At 36.8% G+C, this 13,763-nt stretch overlaps 1 long non-coding RNA gene across 1 annotated transcript; it reads left to right on the top strand.

Annotated features, from left to right (window-relative positions):
• Positions 1-5,195, top strand: LOC145492131 (uncharacterized). Its single transcript, XR_014049948.1, has 2 exons — positions 1-301; positions 5,002-5,195. It is a non-coding gene; the product is annotated as an uncharacterized LOC145492131 (long non-coding RNA).
• The last annotated feature ends 8,568 nt before the right edge of the window (positions 5,196-13,763 follow it).

Raw genomic sequence — 13,763 nt, 5'->3', positions numbered from 1 at the left:
TCTACCGTTTTGTGCTTTCATTGCCATCACTGTTATCCCAGTCCCTTTATGAGAGCATACCAGCCTTATGAGTGCCCGATCTCCAACAAGCAGGAATCAGCGGTCTTCATGTTAGGTACCAAGTTCTCTCGGTTCTCCCGCCATGTTTGGCAGTTCGTTGGAACTTGCATCGAACTCGAGCTCTGTCTTAGCGGGCCAAAATCCACTCTACCTTCGCTTCGTCACCGTGCACGGTTTCAAGGCAAAGTTTTCCGTTACCCAGAAGCTGAAGATAGCGATTACAGACGAACAACAACAACAGGTAAGCAAGTTTTGCATAAATTGAACGGGTAGAGTAAAGTAACGTCAAGATACATTTCGTTTTGCCTTTGGTTGTGAATGTGTCATTATCAAGGAGAAGTTACATTGCTTGTGGAATCGACTTTGGTGATGTTTACCTGCCGTGCATAAAGAGTTTTATTATCTGTTTTTATCTGTTCTCGATAACTGAGTAAGAGCATGCGACATTTGTTATTGGCTTACAGTGCAGCTCAGATATAAGCGAACTACGCATACGCGTATCATACGAGCGTATTTTGCGTATACGCGTATGTCAATACGCGCACATATACGCGTATATACGCGCACATATACGCGTATATACGCGCATATATACGCGTATATACGCGCGTATATGTCTCTTTGTTATGCATTCCCACAAGTTTCTTTATGTGAAGCATCGTTAGTCAAACAAAGGACATTATGTTTCTTGAGAATGAAAATGGCTTCAAAGCGAAATTTGCATATTGTTAAAACGTCAGCTGGTCAATAAAAGCTATCATATTTCGATCACTTCGCAAATTCACCGACAAACTACCGTTTATCAACACTTGATCTTAAGCTACTAAAAATGGGAAGAAAATTGATACAGTCGCTTGAACTCCCTATTTTAACACGTGAACTTTATGTTCTTACAAGTAAAGATCTGTGTTTCGGCACGTGTCGGCAAGTCGTTTGCGAAATGTTTATTGTCTGAATTAGCGTTCTGAAGATCCTCGTCGAAAAAATGATATCTCCGGTTATATTTGATACAGATCATGCATTCAAATGGTAAAATACTCTTTCCTTGACGAAAAAATTGTTTATCAAAGTTTCTATGGTGCGCCGCTCACGTTTAGTTATTTTTTCTTCAAGGAAAAGTTGTGTGTTTCGGCACGCGTCGGCAAGTTGTTTGCGAAGCGTTTATTGTCTGAAGATCCTCGTTGAAAAAATGATATCTCCGGTTTTATTTGACACAAATCGTTCATTCAAACGGTAAAATGCTCTTCCTTTTACCAGAGTTTCTATGGCGCGCTGCTCACGTTTAGTCATTTTTTCCTCAAGTAAAAGTTCTGTGTTTCGGCATGCGTCGGCAAGTCGCTTGCGAGATGTTTATTGTTTGAAGCTTTCCGAAGACCTTGTCGAAAAAATGATATCTCCGGTTCTATTTGACACAAATCGTTCATTCAAACGGTAAAATGCTCTTTCTTTAGCCAAAGAAATGTTTATCAAAGTTTCTATGGCGCGCTGCTCACGTTTAGTTATTTTTTCTTCAAGGAAAAGTTCTGTGTTTCGGCATGCGTCGGCAAGTCGCTTGCGAGATGTTTATTGTTTGAAGCGTTTCGACCTTGTCGAGAAAGTGATATCTCCGGTATCTGACACAAACCGTTCATTCAAATAGTAAATTACTCTTTTCCTGACAAAAGAATTGTTTATCGAAGATTCTATGGTGCGCCGCTCACATTTTGTTATTTTTAATTTTCTTCGAGGAAAAGTTGTGTGTTTCGGCACACGTTTCCAAGTCGCTTGCTTGGACCGTGTTCAGACTTTGTTTCGAGAAGATGTTATCTTTCGGTTGTGATGTTTGCTCCATGAAGATGGGATTGTTGAAGCGTGTATCCCCGGTTCTATTTGACAAAAAAAAAAAAAAATAGTAAATTTTTGATTTAACGACAAAATACTCTCTCTTTTAATCAATATTCAGTCAGTTAATTTCCAGTCAAGTGCCCAATTGCAAAATGTTAGTTTCAGCTAACATTTTAATTAGTCTGTAGGCATACGCGCGTATATTGTGTACGCGTATTCAAAATAAAGAAAACTCTTTCTCGCTCTGTGGCAAGCTGTCAAGCCATTGAAAACAACAATGACCTGATAAGAAAAGAAGAAACAATAGGTTATCTCATACATACTAATCAGGCATACGCGTATATGCTGTATACGCGTATGTGCGTATATGCATACGCGTATGTGCGTATATGCATACGCGTATGTGCGTATATGCATACGCGTATACGCGTATTGGGCTGACGCGCATTACGCGTATATTTTGGTTCGGATATATCTGAGCTGCACTGTATATGCACCTTATGATTCCTTCTGATGCATGCTCTTGTAAGGTTATGTTGCCCTCTGATGTGAATGCTAGTAAGCTAAAATGTAATGTGCCATCTCCAGCAGAGAGATTTCTCTGATGCTAGAGCAAGTATTCTGAAGTTACTCAAGTGTCTACAATTGTACCTACATGCAAGTTACAATATGCTGTTATACACAACTGTACATGAACATTGCACCCACTGGTGCTGATAGTAAGTTAAATGTTGTGGAATTTTCTTTCACAAAAAAAAAAAACACTATGATACTTTATAAAGAGGTATACATTTACCTCAAACTGTCATGAAAACTACACAGGACTTGAAAAAAAGGAAGAGTAACTTGCCCAGGCAGGAAAATCTACTTGTCTTGGACGACACAGTATAGTCATTCGATTATTTCATAACAATCAATAGAAATTAGTCAATGATATCAGAAATCAATAAAAGGATTCGTCATGAGTAATCGATTGGGATCAAATTTTCAATAAGCATTATCAATTTTGCTGATACTAGCTTATCTTTTAAGCAACATTTAATAAGAAAGAAATGAACAAAAGATATAAAGTGAAATATGAAATCATGAGTAAAATTGCATTAAAACATAACATCGTATCTTGTAAACAATATTTTGCTGGCATACATGTATCGGGGACTATGTTTTGGGGGTCTTTGGTAGTGCCTTTGAAATCTACATAAAAAAGTTACAATCAAACATTGTGTTGAGGGACACAATTTTTCTACAGTTTATGTGAACTAACAAAGAGAGACCAACTTTCAATTGATTCTGTAATGACTGATAAACTTGGTAAAATCAAATCGATAACTTGGAACTTCTCTAGCATGTGAGTATGAATTTCTATCAATTGATTGATAGCACTGATAACACTTACATTAACTTCAATTTATTGATTTATATCAATTTATGGATCGATTTCAATCGATTGCCTTGCCCTGGGATGATGAGACAGCACTTTAGAGACCTGTTACAGCTGTACATTTTACTTGTACAAAATTCGGCTCTTACCAAATACATGTAGGTTTCATGTGTCATGCATCTGTTCATGCATCTGTAGCAGGGCAGGAAAAAAAATTGTAAGTCACTTGCCCAGTGGGCTAGTCAATTTCAGTTTTCACTTGCCCCCATTTAAATATTAGTTGCCAGTGTGGTGGCCAGTAAGGAAATCAGAGGACAAATGCGAATGAAGTACACTCGGATTCCTAACTAATTCTTGCTTTCAACCTAATAATTAACTAACTTTTAGGTCTTAAGTTTTGAAATGGGATGACTGGAAATTATCATTTATCAAGCTGGCATTTTTAGTCAGACTCACAAGACTACTGAGGCTACATTGTAATTTCACTTGCCCACTGGGCCACCGAACTTCTATTTTCACTTGCCCAAGAGCAAAATTTACTTGGCTGAGGAAATCAGACCTAGGTTTTTTCCTGCCTTGAGTAGATCACAGATACCATCAAAATGCGGTAAAAACAAAAAATATTCACATAAGCCATTACCAGAGTGTGTCACAGAATCTGTGAATTTTTCAGGCGTGTGTCACTGATGTTCTTACCACATTTTGATGTCTTCTGTGATCTATTACTGAACAGATGCATGACAACATAAAATCCATCTGCTTCGTAATACATAACAAAGAAACAAAAACAAACGTTTATGACATCATCTGTACCTTTGTCCACCAATAGAGCATAAGTGTACGTAAGAAACAATCAAATCGTGCCTGCAAATAACTTGACTTATTATTTAAACATTGTTTGATAGGAGTTTGATTTATTGTGCATGAATATTACAATGTAGGAGATAGTGAACATCGAATATTTACTGCCACAGATTTTGAGTTTAGTTCTTCTACATCCTCTGACATTCAGTGCCTTCCAATCAGAGATGCAAATTTTTTGTCACACAGTAGCTACAGATGTAGATGTAAGATCTGTTTGATTGATGAATATTCAGGGCTCAAAATAATGGCCGGTCAATGGGCAATGTCTGGCCAGAATGGTGACTTGACCGGCCAAAAACTTCACTAGCCGGTCATGTTTACCAGTCATGTCATGTTCAGACGGTCACGTTGTTCATTCTTGAATAAACAGTCAAATCCCCAACTGTAAATCTGAGAGTTTTAAGCTCTTTTTTATTATGACCTCTTATGAAAACATACACCAATGCATACATGTATCTGTTAGAACTGCTAAAGACCATTCGCTTGCTGTTTTTTCATGCATTCAAGATCGATAGGAATGCCATTCGGGTGACTGGGGTTAAATCCGTTCAGAAAAATATTAAGCCAATTTTTAAGCAGTGTAGCAGTGACTGGAACAAACAAACTACATGTATATTTGTGGGTTTAATTTGGCTCACATTACGTGTACTTGATTTTTTCGTAAATTTCGGTCAGAAATGAGACGTGACCGAGTTAAAATTACTTTGGCCGGTCAACATGACCGGCTACAGTCCGATTTCAAAGGTCACAGTATAAATTGGAATGATAAGAAACAAAATAATAACTCCAGTGTAAAATTCGCTGATTGATATCATACACAGAATTTGCTGATTCATACTCAGACATAACAAAATGTTTTATGTTACTTTTAGGATGAAGTAAAATTGAGAGTGGTCAATACATGCATACTCCTTGGCATTGATGCTTGATCAGGAAAAAAATCAGCCACTGAGAAGTCTACAGTACTTATGACTCTATAAGGGGTCCAAGGCTCATTTCTTGAAGGCCGTGGAAACTTTTTGGGCCCACAAAGCCATCTTTAATTGAGCTGTGTCTAAAAACTAAGAGCTGTATATGCCTGAAACGTCTTGTGTGAAGGAAACCTCTGTTCATATTGAGAATAAGCGAATAAAACAGCTCTGTAAGCATAAGGTTTCAGATTTTGGTATGGCTTTCTGGGTGCGAAAACTTTTTGGGGCCTTCGAGAAATGGGCCCCTGGTACATTACAGTCTAACATGGTGACCTTCAACACTTTCTGGCATAAATTCAACCACTTTAAACATTTTTAATGCTTTGAAGTATCACCTACACTGTACCTGTGTTAGTGAATTGGCATTAAATTTAAATATCTTAGATTGCTAGGTTGATACTTATTGTTCAATACAACAGCTATAAGATTTCATCATAAAAAGCAAAGGCTATGTTTACATACATGTAGTACCAGAACCATAATTTATTAACTTATGATGTGTTATGGGAACTATGGTACTAGATAGGCCTTTCAATTTCAACAGGCCCCTATGAATTTTTTTTTTCAGTACAGTTTTCTTTTTATCACAAAAAGAAAAAGTAAAATTTTGAATATTGTTTACAGTGAATGTTTTGTCAGGGGTCCAAAATGTTTGTACTGTTTGGATTCCGTACAGTTTTGGAAAAAGAAGGAAACTGTGACTTTGTAAACATAGCCTAAAAGATGTCAGAAGCCTTGTTTTATGTTATGCAATGTAGTATTACTTTGGCATGAATGTTTTTATGATGAATTTAAAATGTCAATCTCTATCTTGTGGTAAATGTTTCTCCCTATTTTCTGTTATTTCAAAAGAACAATTCACTTTGAAAAAAGTTGATCAGTACTTCACACTTACATTGCAGTAATTTTCATAATAAGGTAAAGGTAAAGTCTGCATACAAGCCACGTGGCCCAACAGACTGGAGCTTATCCCGCTTTCTGTAGGAGGAAGCGACTAGGACTATTTCTACTCCCCCTGGATGAGATGCCAGTCCATTGCTGGGTTACCCCACCATTAAATTCGCTGGTACCCACTTATACACCTGGGTGGAGAGGCACTGAGAGTAAAGTGTGTTGCCCAACAACACAACAGAATGTACCCGCCTAGGGCTTGAACCCAGACCGCTCGATCAGGAGTTGAGCGCACTACATGTAACTACAAGGCCATCGTGCCTCCCACATTTTTCATAATTATTATTAAGGCTAATTTAATCCTTCATTAATTACTTAGTAAGAAAAAACAGTTTATTCATTCATTTTATGACAAAGGTATTATCATTATGTTACATTTGACTCTGTGAATTTAGTATATATTTAAGACAGGTATCCATTCGCAAACAATTTTAATTTAGTAATACACCTAAATTGCAAAATTTTTACTAGTTGTAGCTGACAACAGTATAGTTCTTAATCATGTTATTATTTATGAATTAAATAGAGCTGAATATGACATGGTTTGGCACAATCTTGAAAAGGTCTTGAATTTTAGTAGTCTTCTTGAAAAGTGCTTGAATTCGGTTAAAGGAGCTCAGTCATGGTATTTTAAAATATTTTGGCCATGCACAAAATTACATTTAAGTCGTCTTGTTATGGATACAAAGAAAAGAAAACGTGTTTTATTTGTTGCAATGTATACATTGTAAACCTTATTCATGGCATATAAAAACTATTTGAAATTTACTGAGTTTGTTCTGATTGCAATAAATTTCTGATTCTGTATAAATTTGCATATTTTCTACTGTTATAATTAAGATCAGCAGATTTGATTAAAATAAAACAGTACATTCCATGCATTTTTCTTCAAGTTATTATTTACAAGTTATTTATCGTACAGGGTTTCTGCCTCCCTTTTTCAATTTACATGTTATTTACAGGCTCCCTTTTTCCATTTACAGGTTATTTACAGGCTCCCTTTTTCAATTTACAGGTTATTTGCAGGCTCCCCTTTTCAATTTACAGGCTCCCTCTTTCCATTTACAGGTTATTTGCAGGCTCCCCTTTTCAATTTACAGGCTCCCTTTTTCCATTTACAGGTTATTTACAGGCTCCCTTTTTCGATTTACATGTTATTTACAGGCTCCCCTTTTCAATTTACAGGTTATTTGCAGGCTCCCTTTTTCAATTTACAGGCTCCCCTTTTCAATTTACAGGTTATTTACAGGCTCCCTTTTTCAATTTACATGTTATCTGCAGGCTCCCTTTTTCAATTTACAGGTTATTTACAGGCTCCCCTTCTCAATTTACATGTTATTTACAGGTTCCCTTTCTCGATTTCCATGTTATTTACAGGCTCCCTTTTTCGATTTACATGTTATTTACAGGCTCCCTTTTTCGATTTCCATGTTATTTACAGGCTCCTTTTTTCGATTTACATGTTATTTACAGGCTCCCTTTTTCGATTTACATGTTATTTACAGGCTCCCTTTTTTGAGTTACATGTTATTTACAGGCTTCCTTTTTCGATTTACATGTTCTTTATGGGCTCCTTTTTTGATTTCCATGTTATTTAGAGACTCCCTTTTTCAATTTACACGTTAGTTACAGCCTCCCTTTTTCGATTTACATGTTATTTACAGCCTCCCTTTTTTGATTTACACGTTATTTACAGGCTCCTGTTTTCATTTTCCATGTTATTTACAGCCTCCCTTTTTTTATTTACATGTTGTTTACAGCCTCCCCCTTTTTATTTACATGTTATTTACAGTATTATGGCAGCCTTTCTGTATTAAATTTACATGTTATTTACGGGTTTCCAGGTCGAATCACAAGAAATTTACAGGCTATTTACAGTACTTGCTGGAACAGTTTACATGTTATTTACATGATCTTAGCCCTTTGCTTTGAAACATTTACAGTGTTTTCTTCATCATTTACATGTTTCACTTGAAATATTTACATGTTTTTTACATGAAACCTCCAAAACATGTAAAAGGGGAAAAATCATGTAAATTATTCTTTACAGTCTCTTTTTGATTATTTACATGTTAATTACATGTTATTTACATACTCTGTAAATTTTCAACTTTTCCAGTGTCTTGTAATGAAAGTATGGACCTCGGACAATCTTGGTCAGATTGAAATAAGAAATAAAACCACTCCTCCCGCCCCGAATCAATGATGAAATGGCGCTAAACCCAAAATGCGCCATTTTTTCATTATTGAAATAGGGGGAGGGGTGGTCATAACATTTCATTTAAATTGCCAAAGATTATAGCTATTCCCTGTTTACCAATTCCCATAATACACGCTGTTTGCACCCCCCCTTTCCTTTATTTTGCATAAATTATTGTTGTGAAATGCTCTTGGGAGGTCTGCATATTCTCAAGAGCATTTCACAAAAATAATGGATCAAACTTGCAAAAGTGGGTCACACTTGGAAAATTGTTCGCACCGGGAAAAATGGGTCACACCTGCAAAAATCGGTCACAGTTGTAAAAATGAGTCGCACCTAGAAAAATTGGTCAGACTTGGAAAAATGAGTCACACTTGCAAAGATGGGTAACAATTGGAAAAATGGATCACACTTGGAAAATAAGTCACTCTTTCAAAAAATGGATGAAACTTGGAAAAATGGATCACACTCTGAAAAATGGCTCACACTTCGAAAATTAAGTCACACCATTAAAAACCGGTCACAATTGGAAAAATGAGTCAGACTTGAAAAAATGGGTCACACTTACAAAACTCGCTCAGACTTGTAAAAATGGGTCAGACTTGGAAAAATAGGCCACACTTGGAAAAATAGGTCACACTTCGGAAAGATGGGTCACACTTGCAAAAATGAGTCACACCAGCGAAAATCAGTCACACTTTTAAAAATAGGTCACACTTAGAAAAGTGGGTAACACTTGCAAAAATGAACCACACTTTGAAAAATGGTTCACACTTGGAAAGATGGGTCGCACTAAGAAAAACTGGTTCACACCGTTAAAAATCGGTCACAATTGGAAAAATAAGTTAGACTTGGAAAAATGAGTCATATCTACTAAACTCGGTCAGCAGGTCAGACTAGGCCACACTTGGAAAAATAGGTCACACTTGGAGAGATGGGTCACAGTTGAAAAACTGGGTCAAACTGGGAAGGAGGGTCATACTTGGAAAAATGAGTCAAACTTGGAAAAATGGGTCACTCTTGGAAAAATGGGTCAAACTTGGAAAAATAGGTCACACTTGGTAAATTCGAATAAACTTGTAGAAATGGGTCAAACTTGAAAATATAGGTCGCACTTGGTAAAGTCGATCAAACTTGTACAAATACGTCACACTTAAAAACATCAGTCACAATTGTAAAAATTGGTCACAGTTGGAAAAATGGGTCACACCTGCAAAAATCGGTCACACTTAGTAAAATAGGTCAAACTTGGAAAAATGGGCCATACTTAAAAAAATGGGTCACATTTGAAAAAAATGGGTCAAACTTGGTAAAAGAAGTCACTTTTGGAAAAATAGTTCTAACTTGGAAAAATGAACCACGTTTGAAAAAAAATGGGTCACATTTAGAAAACTGGGTCACGCTTGGAAAAATGAGTCACATTTGGAAAAGTGAATCAAACTTAGAAAAATGAATCATACTTAGGAAATTGGTCACACTTAAAAAAATGGGTCACCATTGGAAAAATGGATCACTCTCTGAAAAGTGGCTCACACTTGCTCACAAACTTGGAAAAATAGGTCTTACTCGGTAAAATCGATCAAACTTAGTTCGTAGAAATGGGTCACTCTTGGAAAAGTGAGTCACACTTGGAAAAATGGGTCAGACTTGGAAAAGGTGTCACATTTGGAAAAATGGGTCAGACTTGGAAAAAATAGTCACATTTAAGAAAAATCGATCACACTTGGTAAAATAAATCACGCCTGGAAAAATGCGTCACACTTAGAAAAATGGGTCACGCTTGGAAAAATGGGTCACATTTGGAAAAGTGGATCAAACTTGGAAAAATGGGGCACATTAATTTGGAAAAATGAGGCACATTTGGAAAAATGAGTCACATTTGGTAAAATAAGTCACTCTTAGAAAAATGGTCAAACTTGTAAAAATGGATCACTCTCTGACAAATGGTTTACATATATAAAAATGGGTCACACCATTAAAAATCAGTCACAATAGGAAAAATGAGTCAGACTTGGAAAAATGGGTCACACTTACAAAGCTCTTAGATAGTGCACACTGCAATTGATAGCTCCGTCACGGTAGTCCCATAAGTATTCACGCTTACTCGGTTCACTTCCGGCTTCTGTGTACCTGGGTAGTCTGCTGCGGCTTTTCCCCTCGGCAGTGTGTATGTTTCAAGGTTGCGTTTTCATTCAAGGTCCATAATTTACGTACAATTATATTACTGTTTGTCAAGACAGCTTTTAAATATTTCTCTGGTGTTTCACGATGATTTTCGGTCATTTTAAATTCAACAATACGTTGAACAAACGTGACAATTTAGCTCTTCGAGCCAACTTTGTGACTTGATGCTTTTCTTTTCCTCGCAAAGGTATGGAACATGAAACCCTTGTTTTCTCCGAAACGCATTGAAGATGTGCTTGTCTTTTGGAGATAAATGAAAGAAAGTTAAATATCTGACGAAGAAATGGAAGAGAAACGATTTTGTTTTTTCTCAAAACGTAAATTTTCTTATCACCGATGAACAAGAACTAATTTAATTATCAGACAGTCACGGAATACAACTTTCTTTTTCTTTTTTTGCCACCTTTGTTGTTAACAATAAAACAATTTAAATTAATACACAACAATATTGATTGATACATCTGAGGAACGTTTCAACGAGAAGTATTGAAGGTAAACAGTGCTACTTGGCCAATATATATCCTGCATCGGTGAACGAGTCTCCTCAAAGACTAAATAAATTAATTTGCGCTATCATAAGGTGCCACGGAGTCTGCAGCAATATTTGAGCACTTTCATGGTTTCTTTCGCCACAAATTTACAATTTGCAGAATATTGAAGCCACTAATAGACTTTTCCCGCATTCTAACAAACAATGGCGCCGAGTAGAAGTCAGGGTGGACAAAAATACAGCAAATGTATGAAAACGTCCACCCCAACCTCGCTCTGGAGCTATTATTCCAACGCACTAAAGTGGAACGTGGGAAAGGTCTATAACTCAAGAACTTTTTGGTCTTTCTCACAGACGCAATTAAGGAAAGAAATAAACAAGTCGCTAAGGAGAAGCTATAAATTTCCCTACTTTATTTAAACCCTTACAAACATACTATTGTAGTTTGAAAACAACAGATGACATTTGCTGAACCGACCTGTGGCCTGTGGGTAATCCTGAAAGGCACGTTTCATCTTTGCACTAAAAGGGACAAGTGGCGCTACCTGACATCACATGACATATAAACAAGCCGCTAAGGAGAGGAATCCGTTTCCACTCTTTTAAGCTTAGCAAACACGCAACAGTTTGAAAACAGCACACGACGTTAAGGATGATAGGGATGATTCCAAAAGATACGCTGTCATAGAAGCGTTCTTTAAACTAAAAAGGCCGGGAGAAAGGGAGAACTGATGTTATCCGAACTATAACTGCTATGCCAGGCAAAAGGAGAGTGTGGTATTACACAACATATAAAAATATAGGCACGCGAGGTGTGCAAGAGTGTTTTTTTTGTTGTTGTTAAGTGTCGGAGATAGGAGCATTCATGGAGCTGTTTACAGTAATGATTTGGTTAATTTGACAAGTTTATAGTGCAGAGTGCACTATTGGGATGGTTTGGGGATTGACGTCGCTAAAGCACTATGGCAATAATGCACCATCACTATCGCAATAAGGTGTAAACTTTAATGTTCGTATAATTAATCCATTTCAATTAATTAATTAGGCTTGCAGCAACGGGGGTAGGATGGGGTAGGTACCTGTGAGCACTACGTAAAATGGGTGGTGGATGTACCTACGTTGCTTCTCTAACTCTTTCAAAGAGATATATATTTGTTTCAGAAAGCCCCTTGCTCTCCTTGTGGTACTTTTCTCTGTAGAACAAAACCAATATTTGCACAAGACGCATGTGCAGATTAATAAGCGTTAGTGTCAACTACATATCAGGTGAGAGATACATTTCATACAAGATCATACACTAACGTTGAGCGCTTTTCCTTGTGGTAGAACCCTAATAAGTCATACGCATGCGTTCTAGCATCGTTAGCACGATACAAGAATGCTAGGGTGACTGGGTGTCTTTTGGAATAACGCCTAACTTGGTTCAAGAAATTAAATATCATTTGTTGTTTTCAAACTACACTAGCGCGTTCATTTCATCCTTAAATTGTCTCTATCAAAGAGACCAAAATGTTCATACCCCCAGCCGAAACTCTCCCGAGTAAGTGGCTTTAAAACTTGTCAAATTGTACAAAAAAACCCAGGAGACCACTCAAATATTGCTGCAGACTCCGTGGCACCTACTGAAAGCATAAATTTTATTGGTCTCTGAGGGGACTCATTCACCGATGAGGGATATAATTTCGGTCAAGTAGCGCTGTTTACTTTCAATAACTCTCGTTGAAACGCTTCCCAGCTGTATTAATCGATATCAGTGTGTGTTTTAAATATAAGTGGTTTTATTGTTAACGCCAAAGGTGGCAACAGAACGTGATGTTCCGTGACAATTTGATAATCAGATTAATTGTTGTTTATCGGTCAAAAGAAAATTTCCGTTTTAAATAAAACAAATCGTTTCTCTTCCATTCCTTCATCCGACATTCAACTTTCTCCCATTTATCTCCAGCTCTGAAAAGAATACAAGCACATCTTCAGTGTGTTTTCGAGGAAACAAGAGTTTCAGGTTACATACCTTTGCGAGGAAAGCAAAATTATCAAGTTACAAACGTTTTCGCGAAGAGTAGAATTGTCACATTCGCTACCTAAATGTATTATTTAATTTAAAATGAGCAAAAATCGACGTAAAACACTTCAGTAAAATTCGAGAGCTGTCTTGACAAACGGTAATTAACTGTGAGTTATTATTGGACTGTGAATGAAAATACACACATCAAACATACACACTGCTAAGATTATGTCTCATCAAAATCCCTAGCTTACTAGCAAGGTCAATACAAAGCAGGAGTGAATGGCAGGGGTTATATAGGAACTGTGTTATGAGTACTGCGTCAGAGCCATACATTACACTCTGCACTATGTGAGATTGTCTCACTAGTTAGTTACAAATGTAACTTGATACTTTTGTTTTTCACAAGGAGTAAATTCATTTAGAGGTCACGAATCGTCGCTTCTAGTTGTCACGACATGTTTTAGAGGAGACGAGACCATTTAGATTTGAAAGAGTTCTAACGTTTACAACAGTAAGTGCAGGTAACGATTGTTTTGTTCTTGTTGCATGCAAATATAACGAGAGATTTTTATTTTTTAGTTACAAAGGGTAATTTGACACTCTTGTTTATCACGAGGGAGTAAATTCAATTAGAGCTGACGAATCGTCACCACTCTTTCCCACGAGATGTTTGCTATCCTTAGTTACAAATGGGAACTTAACACTTTTTTTTTTATATGGGAGCAAATTCAATTAGAGCTGACAAGTTACCGGCTATTGTTTCCAGGATATTAAACAAAAAGAAGCTTTCATTTCTGGACGGTTAGAGACTGATAAAATTTATGCTTTCA

This window comes from Orbicella franksi, chromosome 1 (genome assembly GCF_964199315.1).
Source record: "Orbicella franksi chromosome 1, jaOrbFran1.1, whole genome shotgun sequence".
NCBI lineage: Eukaryota > Metazoa > Cnidaria > Anthozoa > Scleractinia > Merulinidae > Orbicella > Orbicella franksi.
This window is presented reverse-complemented; position numbering and strand designations above follow the sequence as displayed.